Source organism: Podarcis pityusensis (assembly GCF_964106645.2).
Source record: "Podarcis pityusensis genome assembly, chromosome: 1".
Lineage (NCBI taxonomy): Eukaryota > Metazoa > Chordata > Lepidosauria > Squamata > Lacertidae > Podarcis > Podarcis pityusensis.
The window spans coordinates 40745585-40767346 of NC_138028.1; the positions used below are offsets into that span (position 1 = coordinate 40745585).

At 44.1% G+C, this 21762-nt stretch overlaps 1 long non-coding RNA gene across 1 annotated transcript; it reads left to right on the forward strand.

The window, feature by feature from the left end:
• Positions 1 to 523: 523 nt before the first annotated feature.
• LOC308462644 lies at positions 524 to 21056 on the forward strand. The gene is made up of 4 exons (XR_013979243.1): positions 524 to 968; positions 5622 to 5684; positions 19026 to 19123; positions 20925 to 21056. It is a non-coding gene; the product is annotated as an uncharacterized lncRNA (long non-coding RNA).
• The last annotated feature ends 706 nt before the right edge of the window (positions 21057 to 21762 follow it).

Genomic DNA, 21762 nt, shown 5'->3' on the forward strand with positions numbered 1-21762 from the left:
GTTACATGATTTTTGTTTTTAAAGGGGGGGGAGTATTGATCTGTCCTCTCTTGTGTACTTTGAGATCAATTAACTGCATTAGCCCCGAGGACACTGGGAAATGTGAGTGCAAGATATGACACTCTACTTCCTGGGCCAGGAGAGGAGTTGGCTGGCCTAAGGCTGTGTGGTGGAATAGAGCGTGCCTATTAGTCATCTGCTATGCTAAGTCCAGCGTTCTCTTTCCATAGTCATCACACAGCCATGTGTTCATCAGTTATTCCAAGACTTGAACCAGATGAGTTGTTTTCTCTTCTTCTACACTCCACAGGACTGGCTTCACATTTTCCTTTTCTTTTTTGCTTCTATTATTATTATTATTATTATTATTATTATTATTATTATTATTATGAATACCCCATCCATCTGGCTCACCCATCTGGTTTCCCCAAAAAACAAACCTGCTTCCTTAAAATAGGTAAACTGCTACCTATTTCGGAGAATCAGATGACATAAATTGTTTGGAGAATCAGATGACATAAACTGATCAGAATTATAAACCAAGTTTTAAAAAACTCACTGTTCTATGTGAACCCTATGTGAACATGGTAATGGGCTCACCTGAAAGCTTCACAGATAGCTTGGTGGGCACTTTGAAAGATAAGAACCACTTCCCCACTTGCTGTTATTCCTCCAGCAACTAGTATACTGCTACTGAATCGTAAGCTTCTTTTAAAGTATTGTGGTAAAAAACAATAAAGCCTGCCATAAACCAAGTGAAATAATTAGTTCGCCCAGTTCAGTGCTCTGTATGTGGGCATTGCTGGGCAGTTTCTCTCCAGGGTTCCAGACAGGAGTCTCCCAGCCAAGCCTGGAGCTGACAGGGATTGAATCTGGAACCTTCTGCATACAAAGAAGCTATAGTTCTTCCCTGATAGCTAGGCTTGCCTTCCATTAATTTGTCTAGTATTCTTTAAAAACAATCTAAGGTAGTGGCATGAGCAAATTTTTATTCTGAAAGTGTGGTCCAGAGAAAAAAGCTTGAGAACCACTGTTTTTTAGAGTGAATCAGCATTCATTAATAAATTTATTAAAAACAAACGTACACCGTCAGCCGAACAGTTGGCCAGATGTGACCCATAACTTCTAACTAAACAGTCAAAGCAGTTTATGGTTTACTGGGAAGAACAAAATGAGTAATAAGCTGTGCTGGCCCTACTATAAGATAATTCACAAAAGTAGTACACACTGCCACATTTCAGGGGAAATGCAGGCCCCTGTGACCGTGGAAGCCACAGCTTCAGCGCTGTAGAAATAGCTATTGGCGGTGGGGACCTGACACCAAACCCATTTTGATTGAAACCATTATTGATTTATTTTTTGTTTATTCAGTTACTGATTTGACTTTAAAAGAGAAACCCACAGAAATTCAATACAGTCATAGCATTTCTCAATCTCTTGTTGCAAGCAGACTTGTCTTTGCATTCTTTGCTGTGACATATTTGCCAGATTGTGGGGGCAGAGTTGGGGCCTTTTCCTTTCAGTTGTTAGGCATGCCCGGAAGCCCATCTTCATATTTCCAAATTCCGACTCCACTTACTCAGGAGCGAGCATCCAACATATTTTCAGAGGAACTGTCATATTTATCTGTCTAAAATATGTATCTCTCAGACAACCAATTTCCAAAGGGGTGAATGTGTTAGTCTGTTGCTGTAAATACAAAAACAGAAAAATCTCGTGGCACCTTAAAGGCTCAACACATTTATTGTGACATTGACTTTCATGGGCCGGAGTTCACTTCATCAGTTGCATCTTGGCAACGCTGAGTAAATTAATATCCGTAGTGGGATAGGAATCTATTGGCTTGGATTCAGAGATGCCTGGAGTGAGTGGAAAAGCACTTCCATTTGAGCAAGGCAGCGCTGTTGAATTTCTCCAGTTTGCCCATCCTGCTGCAGCCCCCATCACATGCCAACACAGAGGGATTTTTTGTGGGGTGCAGGGGACTATAATGGGGGGCAAAGAGACAGGAAAGTCCCAATGTGTGGCAGGGATTCCACTTGATATTTTTCAGGGCTTTTTTCAGCCGGAACTCCCCAGACTGCAGGTGGGCGCTATTGTAGGGTTGCCATAATTCAAAAAGTGATTTTTAAAAAAAACCAAAAAACCTTCCCCCCCCCCCCTTTTTGGAAATGGGTTGCCATATGTCCGGATTTCCATCCAGACACTGTTTCCGATGACTGAAACTCGGCTATGTCTGGGAAATTCTGGACGTATGGCAACCCTACACTATTGCCATTATAAGAGAACAAGGGAGGAATTCGTAGTGGGTTCCAGCACCTATTTTTCTAGAAAAATAGCACTGATCTTTTCTATGTTGCCGCTATTCAGTTAGATTTGAACAGAGACAAGTGGGTGTTAATTTACACAGCGTTATTAAGATGATCACCAGTTATGGCTGCTTGCTTATTTTGCATACATTTAGTTGTCATGAACTATACTTTCTGCATTCCATTGTCATCATGCAGAAGTTGTTCTACATTTCCCCCCTTTTATATCAAGGTGTATATACATATGGAAACGGAGATTTACAGTTGATTCTTCTAGAGAAGTGGACTCTAGTCCCTGAAAATATATCCCATGGTAAATGTGTTAGACTTTAAGGTGCCACAAGACTATTTGCTGTATTTTCAGACACCTAAGGTGGCTAGCGATAGTATAAAAACAAAGTGATAAAAAATTATCATGGCCAATCAGAGGGAGGGCCATTTGGCCCAGGCCTCAAGGTCAAAGTGGGTGGGGAGCTCAAATTTAGACATATGTTAATTGGGGGGAGGGCATTTGGTAAGTTTTGCAACCTGTTTTTATGTGCGTTGAATCAAAACGTGACATGCTTTCTCAGCTTATAGCTGCAAATTTACACAAATAAGTGATTTTTGTTAACTAATATACATTCTCTCATATTAAACAGTTTAAAATGTTCAAAAATATATTGGTACTGATCAGTTGATAATATAAGTAAACCACCCATTCTTTGTTATTGTCATTTATTATTATTGTTGTTATTATTATTATGGCTAATGACCTCTCTGGACCTCAAAACATCACAATAAAACAGCATAACACACCCACACCCAGATCCATGAAACTTATTTTGTAACTTGCTTTGAGACACTGGGTTCCAGGGTCTTCTCCATCATCGCAACTTGCATTACCTAGGTGGTGGCTCAGATGAAAACCATAGTGCTAGACTAGCCAATATGGTGCCTTCCTGTGTTGTTGGACCACAAATGGTCATCATCATTGACCATTGACCACCCTGCCTGGAATTGATGAGAACTGTGGCACCACACTGGTTACCTCACCTTAGTGAATGGGTACTTTGGAGGAGTACTTTGGAGGACACTTAATACAGGACAGAGCTAAATGATGGCATTCAAACTGGGTTCAATTCCTGAACCATAGGGAGCCCTGGCTAGTTCAAACTTCTACTGATGACCATCTCATAAAGTAACCTGAAGATAATGTTATGAAGCATCTATTTCTAATTGGATGGTAGATAGCAGGTAGTGAAGCATAATTATCATTTATTAAACTTTTGACTATCTGAATCCAGTACAGCCCATTTCAAGACCTCCATGCTGAGATAAAACTGGAAGCCTATCCAGACACTGGATTATCCCAGTATTTTTTTATCTCATCCCAGTCCATTTAGAAGACTGCACGGCCCATTTCTAGATGTGGAAATATGAACGTCAATCCTTGCTTAGATTCCACGCCACAGAGTCAGTTGTGCCAAACCATGGTCACCATTATGGGTTAGCTTTGTGGGTGGTGACATGTATCTATTTGTAGAGTGACAGTAAATTTATGTGTAGTGTTTATATGACATGTAGGTTGGTGTGTAATTTGGGAACTTGTGTGGGCAGAACCTTGGTTGATGCATATGTACCTGGCTGGCCCCAACTGAAAATCATTTTCTTTAAGAGTTTGAACATACATAACAACCTCTTTGAAAATAGTTTTAGGTTTCTTTAATCAGCTTTTTTTAAAAAACAACAACAACCACCACCACCAAGTTTTAAGCATCTTTCTAGGCGTTCCAAGCATCAAAGCACAGTGGTGGTGTCAGCATTCCCTTGCCTACTTTGCTTATAATGCCAAGCTCTGAAGAAGGAACTTCCTTGTCCCTTTTCCAGAATAGTGGCAAGATGTGGAAGGGAGGAGATAACAGAGATGCTGCCAGCACGGCTTCTTCTGTTACAGCGGCAAAGAATGTAAAAAGGAAGAGGGGGCAGAGGGAGAGGACAGTGCTGCTACCATGAAGCAAAGGGTGGGAAGCGGAGGAGTATGGGTGGCAGCAATAGTAGGCCTGTACTGTTCTGTGTCCAGGGGAGCTGTTTACCAGCTCCATCTGGTACGCAGGCTGAGACCCTACCTGTCTGCAGACTGTCTCGCCAGAGTGGTGCATGCTCTAGTTATCTCCCGCTTAGACTACTGCAACGCGCAGTACGTGGGACTACCTTTGAAGGTGACCTGGAAACTACAACTAATCCAGAATGCAGCAGCTACACTGATGACTGGGAGTGGCTGCCGAGACCACATAACACCGGTCTTGAAAGACCTACACTGGCTCCCAGTACGTTTCCGAGCACAATTCAAAGTGTTGGTGCTGACCTTTAAAGCCCTAAACGGCCTCGGTCCAGTGTACCTGAAGGAGCGTCTCCACCCCCATCGCTCAGCCCATCGATCCAGCGCTGAGGGCCTTCTGGCGGTTCCCTCACTGAGAGAAGCGAAGTTACAGCGAACCAGGCAGAGGGCCTTCTCAGTAGTGGTGCCTGCCCTGTGGGACACCCTCCCACCAGAAGTCAAAGGAAAAAACAACTACCAGATTTTTAGGAGACATCTGAAGGCAGCCCTGTTTAGGGAAGCTTTTAATATCTGAAGGACTATTCTATTTTAATATTTTGTTGGAAGCCGCCCAGAGCGACTGGGGAAACCCAGCCTGTTGGGCGGGGTATAAATAATACGTTGTTGTTGTTGTTGTTTATAATTATGTACTGGTCAGTGGCAGCAACAAGGAGTGGGGCAGGGGGGCATCTTGTTTGGGGGTGATCTATCAACTGCAGGGGGTGCCAGCAGCAAGGGAGCATCAGTTGCATGATGCCGATGACCCCCTGAAGCCTGGTGCAAATCCTCTTTTCTGGAAAAGCTCTGAGAGAACGATCCCATTCGAAACTGAGATTCCAATCTCTAAACTGGAACATGTGGGTGATCTGTGTGGAGCAAGAGAAATCATCACAGTTTCTGGGTTCCAGGAAACTGCAAAGGCTACGATGAAATCCTGATGAGTATTTCTTGCTAAATTAAGAGCTGCTTGATTCATCCCCATTGAGAATTTATTTTTGCACATGGCGTATCACACAATGCATCCTCCTAATCCAGTGGAATCTAGCCCATTCTTAATGTTCCAAAAGGAAATGTCAGTCCCTGTGATCAAACAGCCTTTCCCTATCCAGCAAAAATTTAGTCCACAGAGTAATATTTAGTTTGGCAAAGAGGAAAACTCTCAAGTTGCACAATATTGTCATAACTTTTGCTGCACCCCTCCCCTCTTCCTTCCCCACTTTTCTTTTCCCTAGACTCGCCTGCCCTGCAGAAGTACATGTGTGAAGACATTCTTCTGTCCTTTCGGAGTTATTTTGGTTAGTAATTTAGTAATGGCTAACAAAGACACGTACTGTTTATGATTTCCATTCTCCCAGATTCCTAACACATTCTGCATACCCTGGCAAGGCAGTGGGCTCTGTCAGAGGAAGATAACCAGACTCTTAATGATTCATTCAACCTTCTTTTATTTAATAATAATAATAATAATAATAATGAATTATTTTAATGCTTAATAAAAGAGTTTTTCGCCTAGGATTTATTATTATTATTGGGGAATAGGGTTGACATTCAGTTTCTTGGAGGAGGGGAGAATTAAGGAGATGGCCTATCTACATATACACAAGTAATTCACTATACAGTGCATCTCACCCTGTAAATCGGGGTCGCGGCGGACTGAGCTGCCTCTCTAGGAACACATGTCAATGGTCTTCATACGCAAGGGTGGGGGGAAGCTTGGGGCTCCTCCAGACAACCTGTTTATTGAGGATTCTCCCTGATTTGCTTGCACAAAGCTTATGCAGAGGTTTATCTATGTCTGGTTTTTATTGAATATTTGTTCTGATTTGTTTGTGAGGAGGTTATACAGCAATGAGTGGATATAAATGCTTAAAATAAATAACTGGTTAAAATTTTAGATGGCTTGCTGTTGAATTAATGCTTGGAGTACTTTAAAAAATATTCCATTTTAAAGGGGTTGAAAGGGTAACTGCGTCTCACCATCCAATAGCATTCAGACTGTCCTTTTGACCTAAACAGGACCATTTTTTAAATAAATGGGCTCATACGCAATGTTAACAAAGCACATGGACTACTGACAGATATAGTTAAGAAATTTATCAGGATAGCCCACTTGTCCAAAAATGAACATAAAAAGATGTTCAGGTCTCTTCAGTGTTTCATAAAAACAAAACAAAAACCACTAGACAATTGTTGAAAATGTTTGGAATGTACTGAATGTAGCAATGTACTTTTTTTTAATGGTATGGTTTATGAGTTTGAAATATACTCTGATTCATAGAATCATAGAATCATAGAGTTGGAAGAGACCACAAGGGCCATCGAGTCCAACCCCCTGCCAAGCAGGAAACACCATCAGAGCACTCCTGACATATGGTTGTCAAGCCTCTGCTTAAAGACCTCCAAAGCAGGAGACTCCACCACACTCCTTGGCAGCAAATTCCACTGTCGAACAGCTCTTACTGTCAGGAAGTTCTTCCTAATGTTTAGGTGGAATCTTCTTTCTTGTAGTTTGGATCCATTGCTCCGTGTCCGCTTCTCTGGAGCAGCAGAAAACAACCTCCTCTATGTGACATCCTTTTATATATTTGAACATGGCTATCATATCACCCCTTAACCTCCTCTTCTCCAGGCTAAACATGCCCAGCTCCCTTAGCCGTTCCTCATAAGGCATCATTTCCAGGCCTTTGACCATTTTTGTTGCCCTCCTCTGGACACATTCCAGTTTGTCAGTGTCCTTCTTGAACTGTGGTGCCCAGAACTGGACACAGTACTCCAGGTGAGGTCTGACCAGAGCAGAATACGAGAGTGGATTTCATGCTCTTTATTCAGCTCATAGTGGTGAGGAGGAATGAATGTCCCCTCAAAGTATCTGCTTTATATACATTATTTACACAATGGGCTGCACGTGATTAGCTAATTCCGGAATTCTCCTGTAGGCCAATCAGGTTGTGGATTCACTTCCATCTGGAGCCGGATTGGGTGGCTCCTGCAGACCAATCATACTGCTGCATTGTTCTAGGACTAATCATACTGCTGCATTCTGAATCCTATTGTTCTAGGACCAATCAAACTGCTGCATTTTGGATCCTATTGTTCTAGGACCAATCAGACTGCTGCACTTTGGATCCTATTCACTCAGTACATAACAGAGTTACTCATTCTTAACATGTATTTTCTACCTTTGTTAGCAAACTTCTGTAGTCAATCTGTGAGATTTTAGAGTTAACTTTTTTTCCCCCCTTTTAAGAGTGCTCTACGATGCATTTACCTAGAGGACTGAAGACTAAAATTCACCTTTATTACCTCATCCCAATAGTTCCTCCCCTTGCTCATAATATGGTACATCTCGGTTTTCCTTCAAGAGGGAACCACTAAGGGTGGGGGAAATGTGATGGTTAGCTATTTGCGAACCTCAAGTTGCTAGGTGATGCCATGTGACTTCTTTGTTTAAAGAGCCACCCACATTTTAGCATCAACAACTCAAAGAGAAAATAAGGTTGGAGGAAAAACAAAGTGCTTTTTTTTCCTGGGTGGGGTGGGTGAGTTGACTTGAGCTACAAAAACTTCCTAAAAATAATCTGCTCCTATATGCCTTGCAGCATAGTTCTTTTATCTACCAGCTTGTGCTATGGATGGGTGACTCGTTTATTGAGGAAGGAACATCAATGAATCATCCAGCAGAGAGAGCCTCAGAATTAAGCCTCTTCCACACACCCACATCTCATTATGTATATGAGTCACGCCACCAGGATGTATATATGCATTTATCTATGTAAAAATGTGTAAGAGAGAGAGCAAGCGGGGGAAAGCATGGTAAGGTAGGCATTGCTTGTTAAGTACAGACAGATCCTATAATATATAATCAACTTGCATAATGCAAGTCCCTTTTTCTAGATGTGTGAGCTCCTACTGATGCTATTGCACAATTGCTTCTAGCCATTAGAACAGCAGTGGAAAACAGAAGAAGAAGAAGAAGAAGAAGAAGAAGAGGAAGAAGAGGAGGAGGAGGAGTTTGGATTTGATATCCCACTTTATCACTACCCGAAAGAGTCTCAAAGCGGCTAACATTCTCCTTTCCCTTCCTCCCCCACAACAAACACTCTGTGAGGTGAGTGAGGCTGAGAGACTTCAAAGACATGTGACTAGCCCAAGGTCACCCAGCAGCTGCATGTGGAGGAGCGGGGATGCGAACCCGGTTCCCCAGATTACGAGACTACCGCTCTTAACCACTACACCACACTGGCTCTCTCCAAACCACTGCCCCTCCAAACACTTATCTGGCTTTTTGGTCAAGCTGCACTGGGTACCAGCAGCTACTAGCCACTATGGTTATGTTCTACCTTCAATGTTGATAGAAATATGCTTCTGAAGGCCGGTTGGTGAGATTCACAAGTGGGGACAGTGCTGTTTCCTTCCTGTCCAGCTGGCTGGCTTCTCATAGGCACCTGGTTGGCCATTCTGTGAACAGAATGCTGGAGTAGATGGGCCATTGGCCTGATCCAGCAGGCTCGTCTTATGTTCTCACGCACTGTTGTCTCACCCATTCTGTTCACACAGAGTGGGGCAGGTATAGATGCAGCTGGTCCAAAATGGGGGTTGCTGGCACGGTCAATCAGTTTCAAAGGTGTCAGTAGAAATCCTTCTCTACAAGTACCACTGAGGCTGTTCAAGAGCTCTTTATTTGGATATCTTCAAGTTTCAAATGCTAGCAGTTGTTAGGCCTCCACAACTTAAGATCCACCAAGTGAAAGTCAGTCCATCAGTCGTATGTGGAAGTCTACAAGGTGCTTAATAATTGTCCCTCCCCCCCTTTTTTTACCTGCCTGCAATGAAAAATGTAGAGTAGAACCAACTGGTGGGCTCTGTACAACTTAAAAAGACCACAGATTGTGTAGATCCAGCTCAAGGATCCAGGACTAAGAAGTGGGAAATCTTGAGTTTATGGTGTCTGAACTGTATCGTGAAGGCTATATTAGAAAAACTAATAAAAGTGCAATTTGTGGTTTAAAGTGAAACCAGATGGCTCAGCATGCTGTGAAACAAACGTGCAGGGCAAATTCAGTTCATTTCTCCAGAACTGTCATACTTGTCAGGAGCCTCTAGAAACTGCCCCAAGTGGTGAACCACTGAACTGCAAGTGGCCACCTTTTCAGTGAAGAACCTTCTGGGCTGATTCTGCCCACTCAGGCTAGCTGTTAGATCTTTTTGATCAGCAAGGCCTACAAAGGCTTTCCAGTGGAGACTTGTCTTGACATCTGGCTTACTCCTTGGCCTTGTCTCCTGGTTTGTCCTCCATTCCTGACATCTCATTTGCCACATGGTACATGGTTCCTGGTTCCTGGGCAGACTCACCTCAGACAATCTGGGTTCTGGCCCTAGGTGGCCTTGAAAGCCCTAGTGGATTATCTTAATCAGCCAGTGGCATCGGTGGTTTCCAATGCTATGGGTCTCGCTATTCTCTTAGGTCACATGGGCCACACTCTTCTGATTGGTTCATCAGTGCAGTGGCGTAGCGTGGGTTGTCAGCACCCGGGGCAAGGCAAGTAATTTGCGCCCCCTAACCCGTGGATTTGCGCCCCCTAACTCGTGGATTTGCACCCCCTAACCCTAACCCCCAGATGTTGCGCCCGGTGCGGCCGGCATCGCCTGCACCCCCCACGCTACGCCACTGCATCAGTGCAAGTATTTCTGTTTGCCCAGTGGAATGATCCTCTCTCTCCTTCCCCCATACACTGTTCTGGGGTTTTTCCTGATCCCCCAAGAGCCAATTTCAGGGGTGGCGGGCATGGAAAGTGGTGTGGGAAAGCCCTATTGCGCAATGAGAGTCCTTTATGCAGGGCACAAGGCCCATGGCTCTCTTCCTGACAGATGCTGAGAGGTCAAATCATATTCAACCAATGCAGTGCTGTCAGGGACTGGGCAGAGGAGAAATGGTGGAGACCACCTCCCCATCCTGACCCTTCCAGGCAGGAGTAAGAGGAAGACAGTTTAGAACTACAACAGGGGTTTGAGGGAGGTCACAGCTCAGAGGCAGATGAGGGGGAAAGTTGGGAAATCATGGGAGAGTCAGAGCAACACCCGGCTGACACGTTGTCATTAGAAAGCATTCCAGACCCTCCATCTCCCAGAACCTGGCAAACCTTAAAAGTGGGAGAGCAAAGAGCTCAAAGACAGAGGGCACGTAGTAGCATCCATAGAGGAGACGATGAGAATGACAAATGAGGAAGTGGGAGAGACGGGGGTGGCGATTCACTTGGGACAATGACATTATCCAAGAGTCTGGGTTCTATAGCCTCTCTATGTAAAGATTGAAGTAAAAAAGGATGGTAAGAAACTTTTCCTTGACTTTATACTTTCCTGGGCAACCAGCTGGGAGCCGCTGACAGCATCCTGACAAGCGCTCACCATTAGCTTCTCAGTATGATTTGTTTTTATGCTTGTTTCGGGTTTTATTTTAAGAGGTGAAAGAGGGTAAGGCAGAAAGATTGGCGAGGGCAATGAGAGAATGAGAAAATTGGGGGATCAGAAAGATGGACATAAAGGCTTTGATCCTATATTCACTGAAGGAAAGTTTCCTTCCTATTTCTCTGCTGCTTTCTAAAAAGCCTCAGGGGGCTCTCCAGAGGAATGTCGGAAGGGACACAGGTTGCTCCTCCCATCAACTTCCATACATTAATTTAAGATCCCATGCTTAGTTTAGGGGTAGTCCTTTTGGCACCCCTCCACATCCTATCTCCCATTGTTTGAGAGGGACAGCACTGCTCCAGAAAGGCTTTAGGGGTTGGCACAGATGTCTGCAGACAGGAGGCAGAGATTGAAAACTTTCCTTCCCTTAGCTTTGTCTTAGGAGCCCAGCCACAATGAAAAAAATGAGAAGGGAGTCCACCAATTTATGCATTTATTTAGCTGTACAGTGGTACCTCAGGCTAAGTACTTAATTCGTTCCGGATGTCCGTTCTTAACCTGAAATTGTTCTTAACCTGAAGAACCACTTTAGCTAATGGGGCCTCCCGCTGCTGCCGTGCCACCGGAGCACGATTTCTGTTCTCATCCTGAAGCAAAGTTCTTAACCTGAAGCACTATTTCTGGGTTAGCGGAGTCTGTAACCTGAAGCGTATGTAACCTGAAGCGTATGTAACCTGAGGTACCACTGTATTGTGGTGCTTCTCCCTAGCCTGTCTTCTCTCGGCTTCTGACATTCTGTAATCTACAGAACCTGGTATCCTTCAGATATTTTTCCCAACCTGGTATCCTTCAGATATTTTTCCCAACCTGGTATCCTTCAGATATTTTTGGACAGCAGCTTCCATCACCTGGTGCTGGCTGGGGCTAAGGGAGAGTTGCTGTGGCCAAAAAATCTGGAGGAGCCTATTGGGGAAAGCAGATCTAGATGAGGGCACATTAGTATTATTTGGGCTTATCCTTAAGGAACACCACGATACACACATATCGGGGTTAGCCGCAAATATGAGTGCAAATCCTCTGAAGTGATTTCAGGCTGCGGCCTGGGAAGTTCTTTCTGGCAATTTCTTAAAAACAGCAAATCTGATCACACCAAGCCAACTTCCTGGCATAACAGATGGAAACTATTTAAAAAACTATTCCGATATTCTGTGAACACACTTCGCAGCAAATGATGAAGCATGCCTTGTGAGTCAAGCCCCATTATAAAAGATGTCTCATATATACCTCATATTACTGCCTTGCTGTCGAGCCACAAGTGGTTTCCTAGCAAAACAACCTTTGCCATTTTATCGCAGGGTTTTTCAGACTTATCTGCCTTCAGGTAAGTTTTCCCACTACTGCATATCTGCCAAGCAGTCCTTGCATATTTGCCCCAGAACCCCAGTGTGTATTTCAGAGGATTTGGCAGAGACAGAGACATAGTCTAGGGAGCAAGCTCAGTCCACATGGTGTGCTGGCTGGGCCTTTGGGGCTTCACTGTTTCTCTGCATGTACTGACACTGTATTCTAGAACAAGAGTAGGCTGACTTCAGGCTTGTCACATCTTCTATGTTTTCATTTTTTTTACCAGAACCCCAAGATCTACCAAATAAAGTCTGGTGCAAAAGAAATACATACGGATGATACCCAGAACAGAATGATACCCAGAAAAGGGACACTGGTGGCACTGTGGGTTAAACCACAGAGCCTAGGACTTGCCGATCAGAAGGCTGGCGGTTCAAATCCCCACGACTGGGTGGGCTCCTGTTGCTCGGTCCCTGCTCCTGCCAACCTAGCAGTTCGAAAGCACATCAAAGTGCAAGTAGATAAATAGGTACCAATCTGGCGGGAAGGTAAACAGCGTTTCCGTGCGCTGCTCTGGTTTGCTAGAAGCGGCTTAGTCATGCTGGGCACATGACCCAGAAGCTGTACACCGGCTCCCTTGGCCAATAAAGCGAGATGAGCGCCGCAACCCCAGAGTCATCCGCGACTGGACCTAATGGTCATGGGTCCTTTTTAAGTGCTTTCCTCAGGGAGGTTCATATGGCACCTTCATTATACATCTTTAGGCATCAGGTGAAAAGGTTCCTCTTCACCCCAGGCCTTTGGCTAATTCATATTCTACAGCCTTTAAATTTTTTTTTTGAGGGGGGAGGGGAGTATTGTTTGGTTTGGTTTTTGTTTAAACTGTTTATTTTGTGCTTTTATCCTGTATTTTTTTCTTGTGGACAGTCCTCAGATCTTCAGATGACTGGCAGTATATAAATTTAATTAATAATAGGCAGATCATTCTATTCATAATTGAACCACTTTTTCAGGTGTTTTCTTAAAGTCAGTTCCATCTCATTTCCACTCAATCTGCAACAATAGAAACAAACAAAATCTGCCTTCCAATATTAATTTAAATACTTATTTTAAAACAGAATTTTCTTAAAACATATATTTCTAAACACATGTTGGTATAAAGACCCAGCCCAAGACAAACAGTTGTTGATGCTATTCTTCTCAGAACAACATTTGCATTAAGGCTCAAGTGCAAATTTAAAAACAGCAACAACCCAGCAACATCAATTTAAATCATGTTGTGAACTGTTGGATGGTTCAGTAAAATGATTCACACCATATGGACCATTTTATTTTTAAAAGAAAAATGAGAAAGAGGGGAAGGAACATACACTGCACTTGGATGAGGTTGGCTATAGAAGAGGCCAATGTCACAGCATGTCTGCTTTTGTTTTATTTCAGTTGGTTAGGGATGAAGAACAGATAAGCTCCATACACTGAGCTAGTGGAACATAAGAGCACGATCCAACTTTTTAATCCTGCTGATTTCAGTGGGAAAGATGTAAAGTTGAAGCTAATCCATGTTTGTTAGACACACCCGAAAAGTTCCTTAGTACCGCTAATAAAATACAAAAATGGCCATTATTATGTAGATATACAGTGGAACCTTGGTTTTCAAGCATCTCGGAAGTCGAACGTTTCGGTTTTCGAATGCTGAAAACCTGGAAGTACCGTATTTTTCGCTCTATAAGACGCACCAGACCACAGGACGCACCTAGTTTTTGGAGGAGGAAAACAAGAAGAAAAAAAATCTGAATCTCGGAAGCCAGAACAGCAAGAAGAATCGCTGCTCAGTGAAAGCAGCAGTCCCTCTTGCTGTTCTGGCTCCTGTGATAGCTGTGCAGCCTGCATTCACTCCATAAGACGCACACACATTTTCCCTTACTTTTTAGGAGGGAAAAAGTGAGTCTTATAGAGCAAAAAATACGGTAATTGCTTCCGTTTTCGAACGCGCCTCAGAAGTCAAACAGCTTCCGAGGAGAGTTTCTCAATTTTCTCAGTTGAGTTTGCTGACCACCCATTGCGCCTCGGTTGTTGAACATTTTGGAAGTCGAATGGTCTTCTGGAATGGATTACGTTCGACAACTGAGGTTCTGCTGTATAAACTGTTTCAAAGACATCATTGAGACTATTCAACCATCCATCTCCTCAGGCACACCAACTTAAGCCCCACACCGTGGGTGTGCAGCCCATGCATGCCATGATGTCATGACACCACGTCACAACATTATGGCACGTGTGCGCACTACAACACAGTGGCGGTGACTGGGCCGGGGCCTGTGCCTCTGCCACGGGACCTCTGTTGGGGCCTGCTGTGGCTGCATCCCACAAGCATGTCTCTTGGCTGCACCGAGTCCCAACAAAGGCCCCACGACGGAGGCACAGTGTGGGGATGCAATAGAAAAATAGCACCCTTGTGCAAGATTGTGCAAGAGGAAGCATCTGCTGACTTGTTCCCCTCACTTGCCTGGGTCACTGACAAGCTGCCTAACCGCAAAGCTTACGCGGCTGTCATGCTGTCTGGTAGAGAATAATTATTCTAAGAAATGCATACCCTAGCTGTTTTCCACCCGAGTGCTACACGTGTATATGCAACATGATGTAATGTGCGCAAGGCTAATAAACATGCAAGGCTGCTGGGAGAGGGAGCTCACTCCTTGCTTAAACCTTCACCCATGACTCCTCGTCATTTTTCCTCCGCACCTGGTGGGCTGGTTCCCCGACAAATGGTGCCTCGTGTGATTGCCTGAACGGCTTCCAGGACGCATGCTGTCAAAGACGGTCCTCCCTGCTACTCACCCGCCCGGCTGTGGCTCAAGGCGCCTTCTCATCTTCGGATCCCCGGTGAGTAGCTATTTTTCTATTTTTATCATGGGTTCTGCGCTCTCCAACCCTCAGAAACACTTTTTAAAAGACATGCAGCACCTCCTTCGGGAAAATAAACAGCAAGTACCTGAAGGTGATCTAATTGCATTGATTCTGGCCATAGATGAACATTGTCCATGGCTCCCTGACAACGGGACATGGGAAATTCCAGACTGGGATAGGATTGGCGACCACTTTCATGGCCATGGCCGCATAAATCTTCACGTCCTCAGTGCCTGGGCTAAAGTCCGTGGCTGCATGGCAACTCTTACGCCCAAAAACATCCTCTTGGCTTCGTTGCAACCACAACAAAAAACAGTCCTGAATATGCCTTTCATATATCCGGCTGCACCGCTTCTACCACCACCTTTTACTCCGCCACGACCACCAGATTATCAGCCTCCGCCAACGCCACTGGGGACTGCAATTACACAAGCAGCCCCCCTCTTAGGTTTTTCATCTGGCACGCCAGTGGCTAAAGTCATACTGCTCCCTGCGGACGCCACAACTCCTACAAATCCCCCCTTAATTGCTGCTGCAATGCCTCTCACAGCTCAGCGCCCTACATTAAAAATGACACTGGGTGGACGTGAGGTAGAGGGGGTTCTGGATACAGGGGCAGATGTTACTGTGATTGCTAAACAAGACTGGCCTCCCGAATGGCCCACAAAGGCAGCTGCGCAGGTTTTGGGTGTCGGGGGAGAAGCGCCAGCCTGTCAAAGCCTCCACCCAATTGATATCCTTGTGGCTGCACAGGACATATCAGTGGAATTATTAAAAGACCTTACATCTGCCCTGAGAGATTCTGGACTGTGTATTGCCCCAGATAAGGTTCAGCAAACTTTGCCTATGTTATATCTTGGACATAAATTGACACAACAAGCTGCCATTCCGGTTGTTCCCCAATTGTCTTTTCCTGCCCGCCTACGGCTGGTTGACCTTCAACAACTTTTGGGACACCTGAATTGGATAAAGAATTACCTTAATCTGCCTACTAGCACCTTGTCACCATTGTTTTCTGCCTTACAAGGACACAAACTACCCGGAGAAGTCATCCCAGTTACAGAAGGAATGCTACAAGCCTTACAACAGGTTAATGCTTTATTAAGAGACCGAATGGTGGATCGCATAGACACTCTGCACAATGTGCAGTTATCCTTGGCAATTTTTTCCACACCTTTGCTGCCTACAGCCATTCTCTACTCACAGAAATCGGCTGCCCCCTCGGGTGTCAACATTGTGGAATGGATCCACCTTCCGCATACTCCACCGCGTAACATTTATTCCTCTCCAGCGGCTGTAATGGATTTGGTAATTAAAGGGCGCGCTCGAGCAAAAGCCCTCTCTGGACTGGATGTTGAAAAAATTTACTTGCCTTTTTCACTCACAGAAACACAACACCTGATTTCCACCTCCGTGGCTACTCAAGTAGCACTTGTGGATTTTTTGGGAACCATCACGCATAATCCCCCCTCTGATCCATGCTTGTATTTTCTGTCTCAAACTGTCTATACTTTAAAAACTGCCCTTTCTCCAACCCCCATCCCCTCTGCCCTTACCCTTTTCACTGATGGGTCAAAAACGCGGGGGGGGTGGTGGCATGGGAGGAGGGTGAAAAATGGAAAACTGAATTTACTGAGCAACAGAGGTCCGCCCAGCGGGCTGAACTTGCTGCTGTAATCCTTGCCTTTCAACTCTTTCCTGATAAACCTTTTAATTTGCTTGTTGATACACAATATGTGTATCGCCTTCTGTCTTCCCTGCCTGTTTCTTATATCACGCCTGCGTTAGATGCTGATTTGTTTGTTCTTTTTTCTACCTTGCAGTATCTTATTCAAGAACGCCGTCATCCTTTTTATGTTGCACACCTTCGTTCCCACACCAATCACCCAGGGTTTTTGGCTCAGGGAAATGCCGTGGCAGACGCTGCACTGCGATCTGAAGTGTTTTCTTTGTTTTCTGACCCTATTCTCTCTCATTCTACCTTTCACCAGCCTGCTAAAGTTTTGGCAAAAATGTTTAAAATCCCTATTGCACAGGCACGAGACATTGTCTCTCAATGTTCTATCTGTTCTAAAGCTCGAACCATGATTCCTTTTGATGCGGTGAACCCTAGGGGTACGTCCCCTCTTGCGGTTTGGCAGATGGATGTTACTCACACCCCTCTGCTCGCCCCATTTTCAAAAGTTCACCTGACAGTGGACACCTCATCTGGATTTATCTGGGCCATCCCATTGAAGGGTGAGACCGCTCGTCACGTCATTCAGCACACCCTGCGCTGTTTTGCTGTGATGGGTAAGCCACAAAGCATTAAAACGGATAATGGCCCAGCCTATATTTCCTCTCAGTTTTCATCCTTTTGTGATTTATGGAATGTGAAATTAATCCATGGTTTGCCTTTCAATTCAACAGGACAGGCGATTGTGGAGAGGGCGCACCTGACCTTCAAGACTCTGCTGTCCAAACAACTTGGAGGTCGAAATGCCCCCTCCGCCGAGATTCCTTCAATTGTGCATACTGTTTTATTCACTCTTAACCATATTTTGTATCCCATAATAGGGAATATACACCGGCTGAGATTCATTTTCGAAAAGCAGAGCCTTTGGCTCGGCCTCTTGTATCTTACAGACAGCTACCTGATCCAACATGGCATGGTCCTGTGCCACTCATCTCCTGGGGACGCGGCTACGCGGCAGTGGACCTGGATGGACGGCCTACCTGGTTACCAGCGCGCTGTGTGCGACCCTGGCGAGCTTCTGCCTCGCAATGAAATTTATGACTCTGATTAAATAATATAAAAAAGGAGGGCATGTGGGGATGCAATAGAAAAATAGCACCCTTGTGCAAGATTGTGCAAGAGGAAGCATCTGCTGACTTGTTCCCCTCACTCGCCTGGGTCACTGACAAGCTGCCTAACCGCAAAGCTTACGCGGCTGTCATGCTGTCTGGTAGAGAATAGTTATTCTAAGAAATGCATACCCTAGCTGTTTTCCACCCGAGTGCTACACGTGTATATGCAACATGATGTAATGTGCGCAAGGCTAATAAACAGGCAAGGCTGCTGGGAGAGGGAGCTCACTCCTTGCTTAAACCTTCACCCATGACTCCTCGTCATTTTTCCTCCGCACCTGGTGGGCTGGTTCCCCGACAGCACAGGCCCCAGCCTTGTTGCTGCCATGACACCGGAACACCAAAGGTAAGGCAGCAGGCACAGCAGCAGCAGGGGTGGAGGCCAGGCATCCACAGCAAATATTTTGTGCATGCCCAAGTCGCCAGGGCCCCCAGGAGTTGGTGCCAGTGCATCTCATTGTTGTTGGCATCTGTCTCTCGAGAGAGTCAGTGGAAGAGTGCATCAAAAGTCAAGCTGTAAAGACCAATATGGGCGAGTCATATTTTATTGCAGCTGGGGCAGATGAAGCTGTCCAGTTTCACTGGGGCAGATGCACCACGGCGTTTCTACTCTCTGTGCTCCTCCCGGCAATCATTTTTCTTCTGGTCACTGCTGTGGATACAAGACCTGACTGTCTCCAGGCATTGCAGTTGTCTGCAGGGGATCACCACAAGGCAGGGTTAATGTTGCCAGCCTCCGTGTTAGGTCTGCAGACATCTTTAAAACACAGAGTTGGTATTTTCCCCACAGTACTCAACAGTACAGTGGTGCCTCGGGTTACATACGCTTCAGGTTACATACGCTTCCGGTTACACACTCCGCTAACCCAGAAATAGTGCTTCAGGTTAAGAACTTTGCTTCAGGATGAGAACAGAAATCGTGCTCTGGCGGTGCGGCAGCAGCAAGAGGCCCCATTAGCTAAAGTGGTGCTTCAGGTTAAGAACAGTTTCAGGTTAAGAACGGACCTCCGGAACAAATTAAGTACTTAACCCGAGGTACCACTGTAGTTGTTACACAAAGGTGTCAGTCACCTTTGTCCATGTAAAGGGCCACAATGCTGGAGTTGAGTGTGTCTTGTGGCACTGTTTTCCAGCACTGCAAGAGAAGGCCATGGAGGTGCATCATGAGGGTGGAGATGAGGTCAGCTTTCAGAACTTCTGTTGGGATTCCGTCCTGTTCCTGAACTTTAAGGTAAAGGTAAAGGGACCCCTGACCATTAGGTCCAGTCGTGGCCGACTCTGGGGTTGCGGCGCTCATTTCGCTTTATTGCCCGAGGGAGCCGACGTACAGCTTCCAGGTCATGTGGCCAGCATGATTAAGCCGCTTCTGGCGAACCAGAGCAGCGCACGGAAACGCCGTTTACCTTCCCGACGGTACCACATGCCTAATAGTTGATGGCATTCTTCAAGGGAGGCAGGAATATCCAGCTCTTCCAAACAGGTGGAAAGCTGTCAGTTGCTGTGGCGAAGACCATGCTTTCTGCTGAGTACAGTTCTTGATAGTGCGCCACCCATCACTACATCTGCTTGCTATGATCTGTGATTATCTTTCCAGACAAGGTTTTCAGTAGGACAGTTTTTCTGACCATTGGTCCAAAAGCCGTCTTTATGCTTTTGTACATTTTGTGAGTGTTGCCGCTGTCAGCAGAGAGTTGAATGCTCTGACACAGCTTTAGCTAGCAGTCACTGGCACATTGTCTAGCAATCTGCTGGGCATCGCTCCTTGTCTTTCTCAGTGCAGCAAGTGTCTTGTTTTGTGTGTGGCATTATCAAAAAGGCTGTTTTAGCTAACACCTTTCATTTCAAGTGACGCTATTAGGGAATCAGCTCAAAGTATAGATTTGGATCTCATAGTAAATCCTATGAACCATCCTTTTCTTTTTCTTTTTTAAATGATATTTATTCCATATTTAAAGTTACAAAAAAGAGAAAGAAAAACCATACAAAATACAAAGAAAAATTTAAGCTTAACAAAGCGAAAAGTAAAAAGATAAGAATAAACAATAAAATAGAATAAAAAAAGAAGACTTAACAAAAAGTATAAAAATGCATTAAGTTAAAATGAAACAAAAACAAATTAAACCTTTACATAGCCTTTTCCCTTTACTTATGTCCATGACCTCCTCTCACCTCTCAGTTTTGTATTCTAGTTCAGATCGTATTTCCAGCAAGTCCTTCTAACCTTATTTTCATTTACATATTTTAATTTAAAATAATGTAATTAAACCTGAACCATCCTTTTCAAGGGTTCCTTGTGAACTCTTATTCTTTAAAAACTCTGGGCATTTAAAGAGAATTCCATTTAGAGAAAAATATTTTAAATGTTACTTTAAAAAGGGTAGGCATGAAATAGAACTTCATTAAGAACACCTCAATGTAACTCAATTAAATCTTTGTTGGTTAGTTGTTATTTTTAAAATCTAACCACTAGCTTAAATTCTCTGGTCACCAACATTTAAGAAGAGATCTTCTTTTTTTAGTTCATCTGCTTTTCTAACAATAAACCACCATGTGCTTTCAAAACTATCACCATTTTCTTATATTTTGAAATTTATTAAATTGTTTTTAAAACTGAATAGGGCAACTGGAGGGTGCAATGCTTTTCCTAGAAGCAAGCCTCATGGAAATCAATGGGATTTACTTTTGAGTAAACATGCAAAGAATAGCAAAATTGTTTTTCAAGTACTCATTCTCTTCTCTTTGCTGCTTACACTGTGATGCCCTCCAGTGGCTGATAATTTTCTGCTCAGTACTATACAGAGAATTATTTAAACAGAAATAAATCATGGAAAGACTTCAGTGATTTGCCCGTGGTGAGTTCAGCCCATATGTGATCTGGATAGTTGTTCAGATTGCATAACCAGTCATTTTATCAGCTTCCCCCAAAAATATACGGTAATAAAAGTATTATTCATCTCAGGCTTATTACTAAGATGTATAATACCATAAAGACAAGGAGAAACAAAACACCTATTTGACCTGTTCTTTTATAGAGTGGAAAGAGAGTTGTTCAGACCTGCATTCCAAGAGGTGTGAAGCTTAATCAGAGATCAAATACAAAACATGCCACTGCAATGATACCTACTCATCAGGCTTTTGACAAGACAGTTTCCTGTGACAGCTTAATCTGCAACATAATCTAACAACAAATTAAATGTACCCTGCAGAACTAATATACTCCAACCTATCTTTATAACCTGAAAGCTTTGATATTTTTAAAAATAGCCTTGGGGTTGTGAAGAGTTAGCATGTTCCTTCACGCTAATTAAAATGATGTTTAAGTATAGGAAATTCAATCAGGGATTTACCACCTTCAAAGAGAAGGAAAGCACTATATTCTTCAGAACTTCAATGGCTCATGCCTTAAACATAGTTGTGGTCTGATAGAAGACTCTCATACAAACACAGTCACCAACAGACAATAGCTTTCAGAGAGACAATATTGTATTTCAGGGGTGAGGAACCTTTTTCTGCAAAAGGGTGTCACAATTCTGGGGTCTGCATCACACTGTTGACTCATGTTCAGCTCATAGATCATTTCCACAAGTACTACTGGTAGGTGCCCCCCACCTTATATTTGTTCAGCTGGGTCTTCCTGCCTAAGTGTAGAAACTTTGACCTGTTCCTTTTTAGCTACTGAAATTCATTTGATTAGTTTTAGCCCAGTTCATTATTGTCCTAAAGGGAGATGGGAAAAGGTTTCTCTCAATATTTTCTGTGCTTAGAACTCTGTACCTAAGAAAGGTTGCTCTCAAATACTATCTGCAGTAAATTCCTGTGCTAATCCTGTGCTAATCTTACTTCTGCAAATTTTGGCCAGACAGTTAGCAC